The 14315-nt window shown below is 41.4% G+C and overlaps 1 long non-coding RNA gene across 1 annotated transcript in view; it reads right to left on the bottom strand.

The window, feature by feature from the left end:
• The window catches only part of LOC119065059 (uncharacterized), a 32555-nt gene extending 20942 nt beyond the window's left edge, over positions 1–11613 (bottom strand). Inside the window, exon 1 of the long non-coding RNA XR_008390584.1 lies at positions 11335–11613. This is a non-coding gene — a long non-coding RNA (uncharacterized LOC119065059). The remainder of the gene's footprint in view (positions 1–11334) is intronic.
• Positions 11614–14315: the final 2702 nt, after the last annotated feature.

Genomic DNA, 14315 nt, shown 5'->3' with positions numbered 1-14315 from the left:
GGGAAGCTGCCAAAATTGGGGACAAACAGGTCTCAGATGAAAGAACAGAACAAAACTTCAGAAAAGGAACTGAGCAAAATGGAGACAAGCAATGTACTAGATACAGCATTCAATACACTGGTTATAAGAATGTGGAATGAACCTAGTGAGAACTCACAAAAAAAAAACACATGGAAATCTAAAAACAGAAATGAAGGGTACACTAACTAAAATAAATAACAATTTACAGGGAATCAAGAGTGCAGTAGGTGAAACCAAGAATCAAATCAGCAATTTGGAATATAAGAAAGCAAAAAATAAAAATACAGAACAGCAAAAAAGAAAAAATAATCCAAAAATATGAGGATAATGTAAGAACCCTCTGGGACAACTTCAAGCATACCACAAGAAGAAAGAGAGCAAGACACTGAAAACTTATTTGAAAAAATAATGACAGTATTCTTCCCTAACCTGGTAAGGGAAATAGACATGAAAGTTCAGGAAGCACGGAGAGTGTCAAACAAGATGAGCCCAAAGAGGCCCATACCAAACACATCATAATGAAAATGTCAAAGGTTAAAGACAAAGAGAGATACATAAAAGAAGCAGGAAAAAAGAAATTAGTTACCTACACAGGAACTCCCATAATAAGACTGTCAGCTGATTTCTCAATAGAAACTTTGCAGGCCAGAAGGGATTGGCAAGAAATATTCAAAGTGATGAAAAACAAGGACCTATGTCAAGATCACTCTGCCCAGCAAAACTATCATTTAGAATTGAAGGGCAGATAATGAACTTCCCAGACAAGAAAAAGCTAAATGAGTTCATCACCATCAAGTCAGTATTATATGAAATGTTAAAGGGAGAAGAAGAAAGAAGGAAGAAGAAGAAGAAGGAGGAGGAGGAGGAGGAAGAGGAAGAGAAGAAGAAATATAAACAATAAAATAGCAATAAATACATATCCGTCAACAACTGAATCTCAAAAGAATGAAATAAGCAAACAAGCAGAACAAAAACTGATTCGTAGATACAGAGAACATTTTGACGGTTGCTAGATGGGAGGAGGGGGGTTTGGGAGGATGAGTGAGAAAGGTGAAGGGATTAAGAGGTACAAATTGGTAGTTACAGAATAGGTACAAGGATGTAAAGTATAGCATAGAGAATATAGTCAAAAATATTCTAGTAACTATGTATGCTGTCAGATAGTTATGAGATTTATCGGGAAGATCACTTAGTAAGTTATATACTGTCTAATCACTGAGACATACAAATGAAACTAGTATAATACTGTATGTGAACTGTAATTATAAAACAAACAATGATTAAAATTTTTTAATGCCAAAAAAACTCAAAATATTGATCTTTTTAAGAGTGAGTATATGGGTTCTTTTCAAATATCAGTACCTGAGGGGCATGGCAAACCAGCAGAGCTCTGGCATATAGAGAACCACATTACTTCCATAAAACATTCAGCTGCTATAACAGAAGTCAAAATACTAGTGACTTAACTAGAGTAGTTGCTTCCTCTCATACATAAGAATTGTAGCAGAAATAATCCAGGGCAATAAGGCAGTTCCACAATATCAGGAACCCAGATTCCTTCCAAATATGGCTCCAACAGCCTCCATGTGTGGCTCCCCCATTGTGACCCAAGATGGAGCCTGTGACTCCACCATTCTGTCCACGTTCCAGCCTGAAGAGAGAGGAGAGAGCCAAGGGAAGGCATCCTACGCTTCTGTTAAAAGGCACAACTAGAAAGTTGTGCACGTCACTCGAGTTCACATCCCAATGCCCAGAGCCTAGTAACAGGGCACCGAGATGCCCAGTGGCAAGGGAAACTGGGCAATGCAGTCTTATGCGGAGTGGCTGCGCGCCTAGAACAGTGGGAGGAAGGGGATATTGATTTTCCAGGACTGCCATAACAAAGTACCACAAACTTGGTGACTTAAAACAACACAGATTTATGTTCTCAAGTTCAAGAAGCCGAAGTCCGAAATCAAGGTGTTGGCAGAGTTGGTTCCTTCTGGTGGCTGAGGGACAAACCATCCATGCCTCTGTCCTAGCTTCTGATGGTTGTTGGCAATCCTTGGTGCCTTGGGCTCATGACTGCCTCTTTCCAATCTCTGACGCCATTATCGTGTGGCCTGTGTGTCCCTGTATCCAATCATTTTCTCTGTTAAAGACACCAGTCATCTTAACTTGAGATTGCACTGCCAAGAACTAGGACCACATTCACAGGTATGAGGGGTTAAGAGCTGAACATATTTCTTGGGAGGACACAACTCAACCTGCCACAGGGGGTTCGATTATGGCTCACAGAAGAAGAGGAGAATGGATATTGGTGAACTATAGCACCCCTGCCCCAGGACGGCAGGACAGTGTGTCAGGGAGCACACACTGTTACCCTAGAACCCACACCCCTGCTCCAGTCCGCGGAGGGGTGAACCCAGCCAACACTCCCCCTCTGCAGACGCTTCATCTCCCAGGCAGGTCCCATTTGTCCTGCTGCCACAGATCCGCACCTGGGGAAGCCCCCCACGCTCCACGCTCTGACAGTTTCAGGAAGTGGCTCCTCCCAAACGCTAGTCCTTCCGCCCCAGCTCCCAGTGGCTGACAGCTGCCACCCTGGGGAGCAGGGCCACATATGACTTTTCTGGAGCCTGGACACTTTGTCTTTCATGGCCCGTTTTCTCTATTAAAAGTTATTAAAATTTTAATTTAACTGTTCATATTAAAAAGTCTATTTTATGACTGCCTTGGTATAAAGATGAATGCATTAACATTATATAAAAAATATTTTCTTCAACCTAAAAGATTTTTCTCTCATCATTTTAAAGAAATTAAAACATTTTCATGCATCCTTAAAAGTACCATAGATATTAGGCACTGTCCTCCATGTTTAATGGTAACTTGCCTCTGCTGGAGAGGATGCTGAAAGGGGCAGCAGAGAGAGCACCCAGTCACCAGCTCTGACCACAGACTTCTGAGAATAAGTACCTCCACCATGTCTCCTCACATCTCCCCACCCTCTAATAGACTGCACTCTGCTGTCACTACAACTGGGAACGTGCCACAAGGCACCAAACAACTCATAGTTGGTCAGAAAGGGCAGCCTCTTCCTCACTCCAATTGTGTTTCCACCACTGTTGTCAAACACAACATGAACTAGAGATCGAGCCGCCACCCCATATAAAGTGCTGGATGCAAAGCCTTTATTAAAGGGGGAGAGAAACTGCCCACTCATCAATGCCATGAACTGTTCAGTCCTGCACCACACATCTGACTCACCCCCAAATATATTTCATCCCACACTGGTCTTCCTTATTTTACAGCCCATGTAGATTTCAAATAGTCTTTCCTGATGCATTTCATTTCAACTCATAAACTGATCTGTGAGACACATTTGCTAGGGTGACCATCTCATCCTAGTTTGCCCAGAACTTGTGTGACTTAGGCACTGAAACTCATGCTTCCTGAAAACCCCCTTCTCAGGCAAACCAGGACAGTTAGTCAAACTCTGATGATGTCTGAGCTTCATCACTCTCTGCTAACATTTATGTGTCTATAGCAACAAGATGAAAAGCACTAAAAAAAATTTAAGTAGCAGTTGTAGTTCTGGAAAGTTCAGGTACGGTCCAATGCTACAGCCCAGCAAGATGTCCGTGGGTATCTGAGTGTCCAAACCAGGTCTCCCTGGCTTTCACGGCCATTCAGTGTAGAAAAGGATGTCTATGAGTCGGCCCTCTCCTTTCTGAGCTCCCCAGAACTGTCTCTTCCATAAATATTTTAGATGAATTGCCAAAGGAGAACAGGGGTTTGGGCAGTGGTTCTCAAACCACAGTGTACTTATGAAAAACCTGAAGAACTTTTTCAAAAATCTGCTGTTCTGAGTCCTATCCCCAGAGAGTCCAGCTTGGGAGAGTCCCAAAAAGCAGTCTGTTTAACACGAACCCTGAGTGACCCTGATGCAGGGAATCAGTGGGGCACATTTTGTAAAATCTCTGGCACCGGGAGAAAGCTGTAAAGCTGTTTACTTACCTCTTGTGGTAAGTAAAGCAGAACTGTGGAAGAACACTTAGTGTTAGGACTGCTGTTATCTAAAAAGCACTTTTTTGTAAATCTTGAGATTGTTGGACGACCTAAAGCAAAGCATATCTGAACTCACTGAGATAACTGGGCTCCACACACTCGTGCTGTGTAGCAGCAAATCGATCTACAGAGCTATAATGTACACATAGATAACAGCATAACTGAGATAACAGCCATTAAAATGACAGCCTGTGATAGGCACTCAGGAGGTGTTTATTCATATGTGTGCCATTGTGGTGTGTTAAATATATATATGTGTGTACATGTATATACATACACACACGCACATATATATATATACTAACAAATCAGTAGTCCTGTTTTAACCATATTAAGTCTACGATGGCCATAAAATAGCCTAATAAAGATGACACACGGGCAGTTGGATATAGGAGCCTGCAGCTCTGGGATTTGGTCAGGGGTCAGGTTAAGGCTAGAGGTACAGATTTAGGGAATTATCTGCATAAAGACTCTAGAACTTCAAAAAAGTACAAGCCCCAGGGTCTAGGGTTTTAATGCCAAGTCAAGGTCGGAGGTCCCATGGCCTCACAAGCATGAGCAGGCTCCTTACACAACACTAAGCACTGGTAGAGCTTAGACTATCCCCAGGCAGAAATCAGGATGCCTATTCATCAGTGCAGGATACAGCTCAAAGGTCATGTGTAGATGTCCTTTGCCTCTTGAGGTAAAAACCCTAATTTGGTACCTATCAGTACAGATATTCTTAAGCCCCAGACAGAGGCAAACATGAAATTGTCCCATGACCAAGCCCCTACAACCTAACATGCGACAGTAAAACAATGCCCAGAGACAACATCCTCAAGGGAAGAAACACTCAGGCCAAAAACTGTAAGAAATGCAAGAAAGGCAAAATGATAGCAAACAATCTACAAACACCACACCACCAAGTCCCAACCCAAAAAGAAAAGACCCAACCCAATCTGAAAAGCGAGAGATAATAAAAAATCCAAAAGGGACTGCGAAACTGGTTCAGTTGGAACTAGAAAATCATTTTAGGATTTTAAGAAAAAGCTGGACAGAAACTGGTGTTATAGAATAGCATGGCAATGCCTGCATTGACTGCATGTCAATGACACGCAGAATTTAATGAAGAAGGAGAGATTGGAGGCCAAAGAATACCTAAGAGGCTTCACATTCATGCTCTGTACCTACAGGTAGTGCTCTCCCCCTCCTCTGAAGTCCCCCAAAATTTAACTGGCACATGTCTTGTGACTTGCAACCTCACCACGTCACTCCATGTTTTATAGCTACTTTCATACATAGGAAGCATGTGAAAGAACTTGCTGACTTCCGGGCTCCTGTCAGCAACATATGTACACATATGCTTCTTTCTGTCTCCCCACAGCATGCTGGGCACGTGGGAGAGGCTCCATAGATGTTTCATACGTAAGCAATCAAACAAAGGAACGAGAGCAATATAAGAAACTGACCAGAGCATTGCTCCGTGGGCCTCCGACTTGAACGGGAGCACAGCGCCCAGCTGACCAAGCTGACAGCCTGTCGTTAGTGCATCTCCCTGGGACCTGATGGGCACCCTAATCTGGTTCTCTTCTTCTTAGTCCACATGTACATCGCCTGTCAATGCATTTACAAGTAAGCAGAATCCAGTGGCAGTTTTGAGTCCTGTAGCACTGATGAAAACCTTTGCTCTGTGTGGATTTCCCTGGTGTAGATTGCTAGGTACCCTGCCCTCCTCTTCACCCTCATTGTGAGTTCATTGACATTTGACTGCATGTTAGAGCAGGCCAAGTCTTAAATCTGACGAGCCCACTCATAGTTAGAACCCTTCCCTTCCTTCTTGGAGGAAAAAACCCAAGTGTAATGACCAAGCCCTGAAAAACAGCAGTAACTTACGAATTTTCATAGGGAAACAAACTTGACACACCACATAGCATGGAAGAGAGATTTGGGGACCACTGGATAGGCCCAGAGCCATGCACGTCTCCATAGCCTTCCCACATGATGATGGTAATGATAATGACAATGATGACAGTGACATAATGATATCTGTTACTGAACATTGAATACTGCCAGGCATTAAGCTAGGCAACTTTAATATAATTTGGCACAGAATTTGGTAAGAAAAGTCTTACCACACCCATTTTACATGTGAGAAAATTGAAGAAGAAAGAAACTAAATAAGTCATCCCTGGAAAAAATCTAGTAGATGTCAAAGCCAGGATTCAAACCCAGGTGGGTCTGACTGCCGTTTGTGTTGTCTTCACTTCTCCACACACTCCCCCTGCATGTGCCCCCACCACAGCCAGGGACGCTCAGCCACTTTGAATCATCATCTCATGGACTTCAGATGATGCGCACAGGTTTTGGAGGTGGAACTGTTTCCCGGGAGACCGGAAGCGTGCATGAGCACCAGCTTCCTGAGTTTTTATTCTAATCTCATTCATGGCTTCTTCAAGAAAATGACTAAATAAAACATGCTGCCTCCATCTCTCACTCCACAGAGAATGAGCTGTTTCAGTCCAGCTCCCGAGTTTTATGTCCCCAGTGGAAAGCCACCTACCCACACACATGGCCGAAGCAACTGCAAATAAATAACTTTGAATTCTAATAGTATTCAGAGCACATTCTAGTTCTTACATCATTAAATGGCCCTTTGTCAGTGTGGTCCAAACACATTGTACTGGCTTGCCCTCCGGGCTCGGAATAACCACAGAATTAATTACTTTAAATGATTTTAAGAAGTTTAAAATAAGTGATTTTTTTTCAAGATTGAACAAACCACCTGACCATCAACAAGACATTGTGAAATATTATAAATTAATGAAAATAGATGAATTACAGCAACTTACAATAATGTAGATGAATCTTAGAAATATAATTACCTGGCGTGCCAAGAAATAGAATCAAATGATTCAAACTTAAGAGGAAAAAACCCATGACAGAAAAAGAAGTAATGCAAATATTGAAAATATCAAGCAGGGACTTTCAAATAACTATTATTACTGTGCTCAAGAAAATAAAGAAAATGACAGAGGATTTTATCAAAGAACTGGAACCTGTTAATAAAATAGTCAAATGAAAATCTTAGAACTAAAACACAAAATTACTGAAGTTAAGAATGAGACAGAGAAGTTAAAAAAACAGATTAGTAGTAGCCAAAGAGAGGATAGTAAAGCACAAAAGAATAAAAAACAGCAGGGAAAAGAGCACAGGAGATTCAGAAACATGGTAAAAACACCCAACATACTTGTAGTTTGAGTCCCTGATAGAGAAAAGAGTGATAATCAGATAGAAGTAATTTTTGAAGAAATATATTACTTGAGAATTTTCCAAACATTATGAAAGACAACGAGGCACAGAATACAGAATTTCTACAAACCTCGTCCAAGATAAATACCAAAAAGACCACAGCTAGTTAATCCCATTAAAAAAACCCTGCTGAAAACCAAAGACAAGGAAAAAAATATTAAAAGCAGCCAGAGGGGAGAACCCACATGGTTTTCAAAAGAGCAAGAGTAAAACTGACAGCTAAGCAGTAGAAAAAATGGAAACCAGAAGACAGTTAAAGGTAACTTTTAGGTGCTGAAAGAAAATAATTGTCAACCTAAAATTTTATACTCAGTGAAAATATCCTTAAAAATTGAAAATATAATAAAGGCATTGTCAAGCAAATAAAGACTGAGCAAATTTATCACCAGTGTATTTGCACTAAAAGAAACATTGAAAGGAATTTTTCAGGCAGAAAATAAATAATCTGAGATGGAAACACAGTAACGCAAAGGAAGAAAAACTGTCACGAAAGTAAACTATATGGATAAGCATAAATTAATGCTTACTGCATAAAACGATGGTACTACCTTGTTCAGTGAAACATTCAACCTTGGGTGTTTAAGCCACTTTGTAAGAAGTGTGACGGCCTTGAGGTAGCCATGCTGGGAGGAGGCCCAGGCTTCCTGGAAAAGCCATGGGCACGCACTCCAACCAAGAGTCCTGGCTGAGCCCAGTCTCAACCTCATGGTCCAGGTACCAGGCATGCGAGTGAAAAAGTCGTCAGATGATTCCAGACCCCAACCATTCAAACATTTTCAGCCAAGACACCAAACAGAGAGAAGCCATCCTTTTTATGCTCTGTCCAAATTCCTGACCCACAAAACATAAGTGGGACAAAATGGCTTTTGGTTTATGCCACTATGTTTTAGGCTGGTTTGGTATAAGCAATAGATAACTGGAAAAGGTTGGGACTACGAGGATGAATGGAAAAAGGCATACTAAGCAAACATTAATCAAAAGAAAGGTGATGTATCTAGACAAATATCAAACAAAGTAAACTTTAAAGTGAGCAGTTTTACTGAATGGTATTTTCTAATGATAAAGGGGTAGATTCAATCGAAAAATATAACAATTCTAAATTTGTATGCACACAATAACATAGCTTCAAAATATATAAAGCAAAAGCTGACAGAACTAAGGGAGAAAAACACAGATCTATAATTACAGTTGGAGATTTTTAACTTATCTCCCTGAGCATATTTTTTAAATCTGTAATCATTCAGAGTATATTCTCTGAAGATAGTGAAATTGAGCAAGAGAGAAATCCCCAAACAATCAGAAAATTAAGAAATATACTTTTCTAAATCACCCATAAATCAAAGTAAAAAGAAAATTACATGAAATATCAACCTGCTAGCCTTGGTCAGGTGGCTCCATTGACTGGAGCCTAGTCCTGTGCCCCGAAAGGTTGTGGGTTCAACTCACTGTCAGAGCACATGCCAGGGTTGCATGTCCAGTGGCCAGTTGGGGACCATGCAGGAGGCAACTGACCAGTGTTTCTCTCTCACATCCGTCTCTCTCTCTGCCTGTCTCTCTCACTCACTCTCCTTCTCTCTCTAAAGTCAATAAACATATTCTCAGGTGAGAATTAAAAAATGAGTAAATATCAAGCTTCTAGCCGACAACAACACGAACCCTGTTAATAAAGACAAAAACAAGTCACAAAATGGAAGAAGGGATTTGCAACACATAAGGAAATGTTTTGAATAGAATGGCAATGAGAATGATGTGAAAAATTACTGTATGCAACTAAAATAGAGACAAAAAGAAATAGCTAGGATGCCTAAAAAGAAGTTAATTGACAATATTGCCGTGGACAAAGACAATGGCAAGGAGGATTGAATGTGGGAAATGGAGGTGAGTAGGAAAGGGGAGACTAATGGAGGAAAATGGGGACACCTGTCATTGAACAACAATAAAAGAAGAAGAAAACACACACACACACACACACACACACAAACAATATCAAGTGTTGGTATGACTGTGGAGCAGCTAGAACTTCCGCACACTACTGCTGGACCTGTAAGTCAGTTAGTACAACTGCTTTGGAAAATCATTGGGAATTGTCCACATAACACGTGCATGCACTGTAACACAATTACACCCGTTACACCCAACGGATAAGAGTGCGTATGTGCACAAAAAACCATGTACGGGCAAGTTCACGCTTTACTTACAACAGCCAAATACAGACACAACACAAATGTCCATTGACAGTAGAAGGAATGAATAAATGGTGTGACTGATGCACACAATGGAATACCACTCAACCATGAAGAAAGGGCTGCTAATGTACATGACAACATAGATGAACCTCGCAGATATAATGCTGAGTGAAAGAAGGCAGACACGAGAATACATACTTAATAACTCCCAAAGCGACCGATGGTGATCCAAGTCAGAACGGTGGCTACCCTGCAGTGGGGGTGGGGGAGGAATGTGCTGGACAGGGGTCTGAGGGAAGCTTCTGGAGGACAAATGGTATTCCATATCTTGATTTAGGTGTGGTTGCATAAATGTATACTTTGTAAAAATCAGTTAAGTTGCACACTTAAAATTTGTGCATTTTACTGGTTTGCATGGTACGCTTTAATTTTAAAAAAAGTTTTTTGAAAGCAAAAGAGTAACAAATACAAAATTCAGCATAGTGGTCACTTCTGGAGTGAAGGCCAGAAGAAGGGAAAAGAGCCCAGGGGTGCTGTAAATTTGATACATGATCCGTGGAGTACCTACACTCTTATATGTATCAAATATTACATTATAACCATAAATGATGATAAACAATACTTTCATAAAAACAAATTATTCAAATACTTAAAACCCATGTGCTGAACTTGGAAAGAATTTTTAAAGTAAAACTAACTTAAAAGACTTTCAGTGATATTTAAATACAGGAAGACAACCGCACTAATTGAATGTGTCCTAGCATTCTGCTGATTGTACCTTCAAGAGGCCACTTCAGACGAGGTAGAACAACAATAATGACAGACATTGTGGCAGATATGCTGTGTTTGGGGCACTGTTGTGCATACCTTACATGCATTTAATTGCCATACAACCCTATGAGGCTAGTGCCGTTATCGCCCCAATTTAACAGCTGGGGAAGCGCACGCAGGGAGCCAAAGTGATTTCATGGCCTCCCAGCAGGCAAGCAGCAGAGGCAGTATTTGAGGCTGGTTTTGAATTACAGTCTGGTTTCAGAGCCTACTCACTTAACCTCTGCACCACTCTGTCTCTGGTAAGAGACACATCTATGATTTCTGGAAGTTCTCAACCATCCCAGACTCCTGACAAGGCCTGAAATGGAGTTCCAGAGTTTTCTAATACCTGCCTCATAGAGAGGAATGTCGTGATGTGTCTGTAATTACAATGACAATGAATCACATTGTCATTACTGCCAGTAACAATAACAAGAAACATTAAGCCCACACTGTGCTATATTACAGAGAAGATTAAAAAGTTGCCATGATTGAACAGTTAACACATTTCTTCATTCCAGACATTCACTAAGAAAGAAGCGACCTGGATAAATAAATTATCTGTTCTCTCTACACGGTCCCCAGTCCTTTCCTGGTATATGGCACTGACTGCTTTACACGATGCATTCAATTTACCATGACCTTCACCTCACCTCCCCTCCAGGAGAACAGGCTTTGTTTCTGATTCTTCCTTGCCTCCCTCTGGTGCACATTACTTGAACATAGTAGGTACTTAGCAAATATCTGGGTGATGAGTGCGTACAAGACACATAAAACACAGATGAGGTCAAACACCCCAGTTCTTCATAAAAGCTTCCACATACCCCTTACCCTTGCCCATCACATTCATTGCTGTGTCCCCAGGCCTTAAGAAAAGGCCTGTAAGTTGTAAACACTAAACACCTGTAAGTCGGTGCATCCTAAACACCAAATTTGGTTGAATGAATGAAAGTATGAAGACAGATAATTCTCCTACCGTGTGAAGTGTCTGTGTACCATTCATCCCTGTGCACGGCCTCACTGCACGGGCTGAGTCAACACGTCCGTCCAGCAGAGGAGTGAGAGACTCCTGCTGCACTCTGGCTCTTGAAGATGGAGTGGAGCAGTGGACAACAGAGCAAGGGACCGCTGGCCAGAGGAAATGCCCTGCGGTGGCTGTGCAGGTGGCAGTGCTGGTGTGGCCTGTGTCCAGGTCGCAGCAAGCAGTTCTTATCGCACAGTAGAGGAGGCCTCACGTACCTTCAAAATTTTCTTTTTAGTCCAGCTTTATTTAGATATCATTGACCTTGTACAATATAAGGCATATGTTAATGTGATACATTTATATATTGCAAAATGAGTATCATGATAGTGTTAGCCAAAGCCTCTACCTCGTCACATAATTACCACTTTGTGTGTGTTTGTGGTGAGAAACTTTAAGATCTACTATCTTAGCAACTTTCAAATATAAGGGGGAGCCCAGAAAAAACTCGAATTTATTTATAAAAAATTGTGTATTTATTCTTACATGGTTAAACTTCAGTCACCTCCAAAGTACTCTCCATTTTTTCATTGCTCAAAACAGTTTTTGAACTTGCTGATTTGGGTGCCTTTTAGTGCTTAGGCTGTTTTTGTTTCACCTCTTCCACATCAACTGAATGTTTTCCTTTGAGAGCTTTTCTCATCTAAGGTAACAAAAAAAGCTGCTAAGGGTGAGATCAGGTGAACAGAGAGGGTGGGGTACAAGGGTCATGCCATCTTTGGTCAAAATCTGCTGAACACCTAGTGTTGTGTGGGCAGGTGTGCTCGTAAATCACCCATCATGAAACTGGCAAATGCCTTAAGTCTTCAAAAAAATTCACAGAAGCCGAACACAGCCTCTCACAATACCACCAGCTGGTACAGTTGCTGATGGGTTCCTAGAACTTTCACCCAGTCAGGAAAGCCTGTACTACAAGGAACATGCTCTCCAGAAGATAATTCTGGGTTTTGAGAGAGTCCCTACTCCTATATAATACAGTATTGATACCTATAATCACCCTATTATACATTATGACCCCAGAACTGATTCATCTTATAACTAGAAGCTTATATTCTGACCAATGTCTCCCACTTTCCCCCTTCTCCTCAACTTCTGGTAACCACCATTCTGAGTTCAGCTTTTTTAGATTCCACATATAAGTGATAATGTAAAATATTTATCTCTCTCTGTCTCGCTCATTTCACTTAGCATGATGCCCTCAAGTTCCATTCATGTTCTCACAAGAGGCAGGATGTCCCTCCTTCTCACAGCTCAATAGGATAGATAGATAGATAGATAGATAGATAGATAGATAGATAGATAGATAGATAGATAGATAGATAGATAGATAGATGGATGGATGGATAGATAGGTAGATAGATAGATAGATAGATAGACAGATAGATAGATAGATAGATAGATAGAAAGAACATCTTCTCAGCCATTCATCTGCTGGTGGACACTTAGGTTGTTTTCTCATCTTGACTGCTGTGGAGAGGGCTGCAATGAACAACAGTGCGGAGATATCTCTTCAAGATCCTGTTTTCGTTTCCCTTGGACATATTCCCAGAAGTGGAATTGCTGGATCATACGGTGGTTCTATTTTTAATTGTTGAGAAACCATATTGTTTTCCACAGTCGCTGTACCAATTTACATTTCCACCAACAGTGTACGAGGGTTCTGCCTTCTCCACATCGTCGATAACACTTGTTACCTCTTGTCTTTTTCATGATGACCATTATAACGAAGGGCGTGAGGTAATAATATCTCACCGCAGTTTTGATTTGCACTTCCCTTACGATTTGTAACGTTGAGCACTTTTCCTGAACCTGTTGGTCATTCGTCTGTCTTCTTTGAGAAACTGCCTATTCAGTTCTTCTGCCCATTCTTTAATCAGTTCGATTTTTTTGCTATTGAGTTATGTGAATTCCATATATATTTGGATATCAACCCCTTGTCCAATATAAGATTTGCTAACATTTTCTCCTATTCTACAGGTTGCCTTTTCATTTTATTGGTGCTTTTTCTTTGCTGTGCAGAAACTTTTAGTTTGAAGTAGTCCCACTTGGTGTGTGTGTGTGTGTGTGTGTGTGTGTGTGTGTGTGTGTGGTCTAGAAATCCATTGCCAAGACTGATGTCAAGGAGCTATGTTTTTTTCCTAGAAGACTTACTGTTTCAAGTCACACATTCAAGCCTTTCGTCCGTTTTGAGTTGATTTCTGGGTATGGTATAAGATAAAGGTCCAGTTTCATTCTTTAGAATTTTCTCCCTTTATTTAGTGAGAAGTCACCACAAGCTTCCAGGCTGGAAGTGAGAATGAGAAGTTTCCTTCCTCAGTTTCCCCTACTCCACTTCGGTCTCTTGTTTTCTTTCCAGAATTAGTCCCCTAGCAATGAGGGAGACATGTGATGGCCCTTGTTAAAAATGAAGCAGCATGAGTCAGAATGAGCTATGCCCTGGGGCACTTCTGGAACAGCCATGTGGGAAAAAAGCTATTCTTTCTTGCCCTCAAAAAGCATGCCTTGTTCTTCCAAGCTGGATGCTGGACCTTTTTCCTGCCTCCTCCCCACCCTTCACCTCCTACCCGAGCCCTCCTTCAAGCCTAGAATATGGCTTTCTCCCTACCCTGCCTTTCTTTCTGGTCTGCAGTAGATGAAAGCCAGAGCTTCAGCTCCAGAGCAGAAAGAACCTACAAAGCAACCCACAGGGCTAGGAGAACCAACCAGGAACAAAGTGTTTATTAGGGATACACTCAGCAGAGTATCAGAACCTGACATTCCAGCCCAGTTTGTCTGTTCATAACCTTTTTTATTGCAAAAAATGAAGGTATAGCCCTCACACATTTCGGTGTCCAACGCGGGGCATCACTTAGCAAAGTCCTGAGTTTCTAGGCCCTCCCCACCACCATTCCCTTGGTCAAGGGACATTTGGGGGCTGCCGTGGGGATGTGAGGAGG

Source organism: Artibeus jamaicensis, unplaced genomic scaffold (assembly GCF_021234435.1).
Source record: "Artibeus jamaicensis isolate MK-2021 breed Jamaican fruit bat unplaced genomic scaffold, CSHL_Jam_final scaffold_833, whole genome shotgun sequence".
NCBI classification, from domain to species: domain Eukaryota; kingdom Metazoa; phylum Chordata; class Mammalia; order Chiroptera; family Phyllostomidae; genus Artibeus; species Artibeus jamaicensis.
This window is presented reverse-complemented; position numbering and strand designations above follow the sequence as displayed.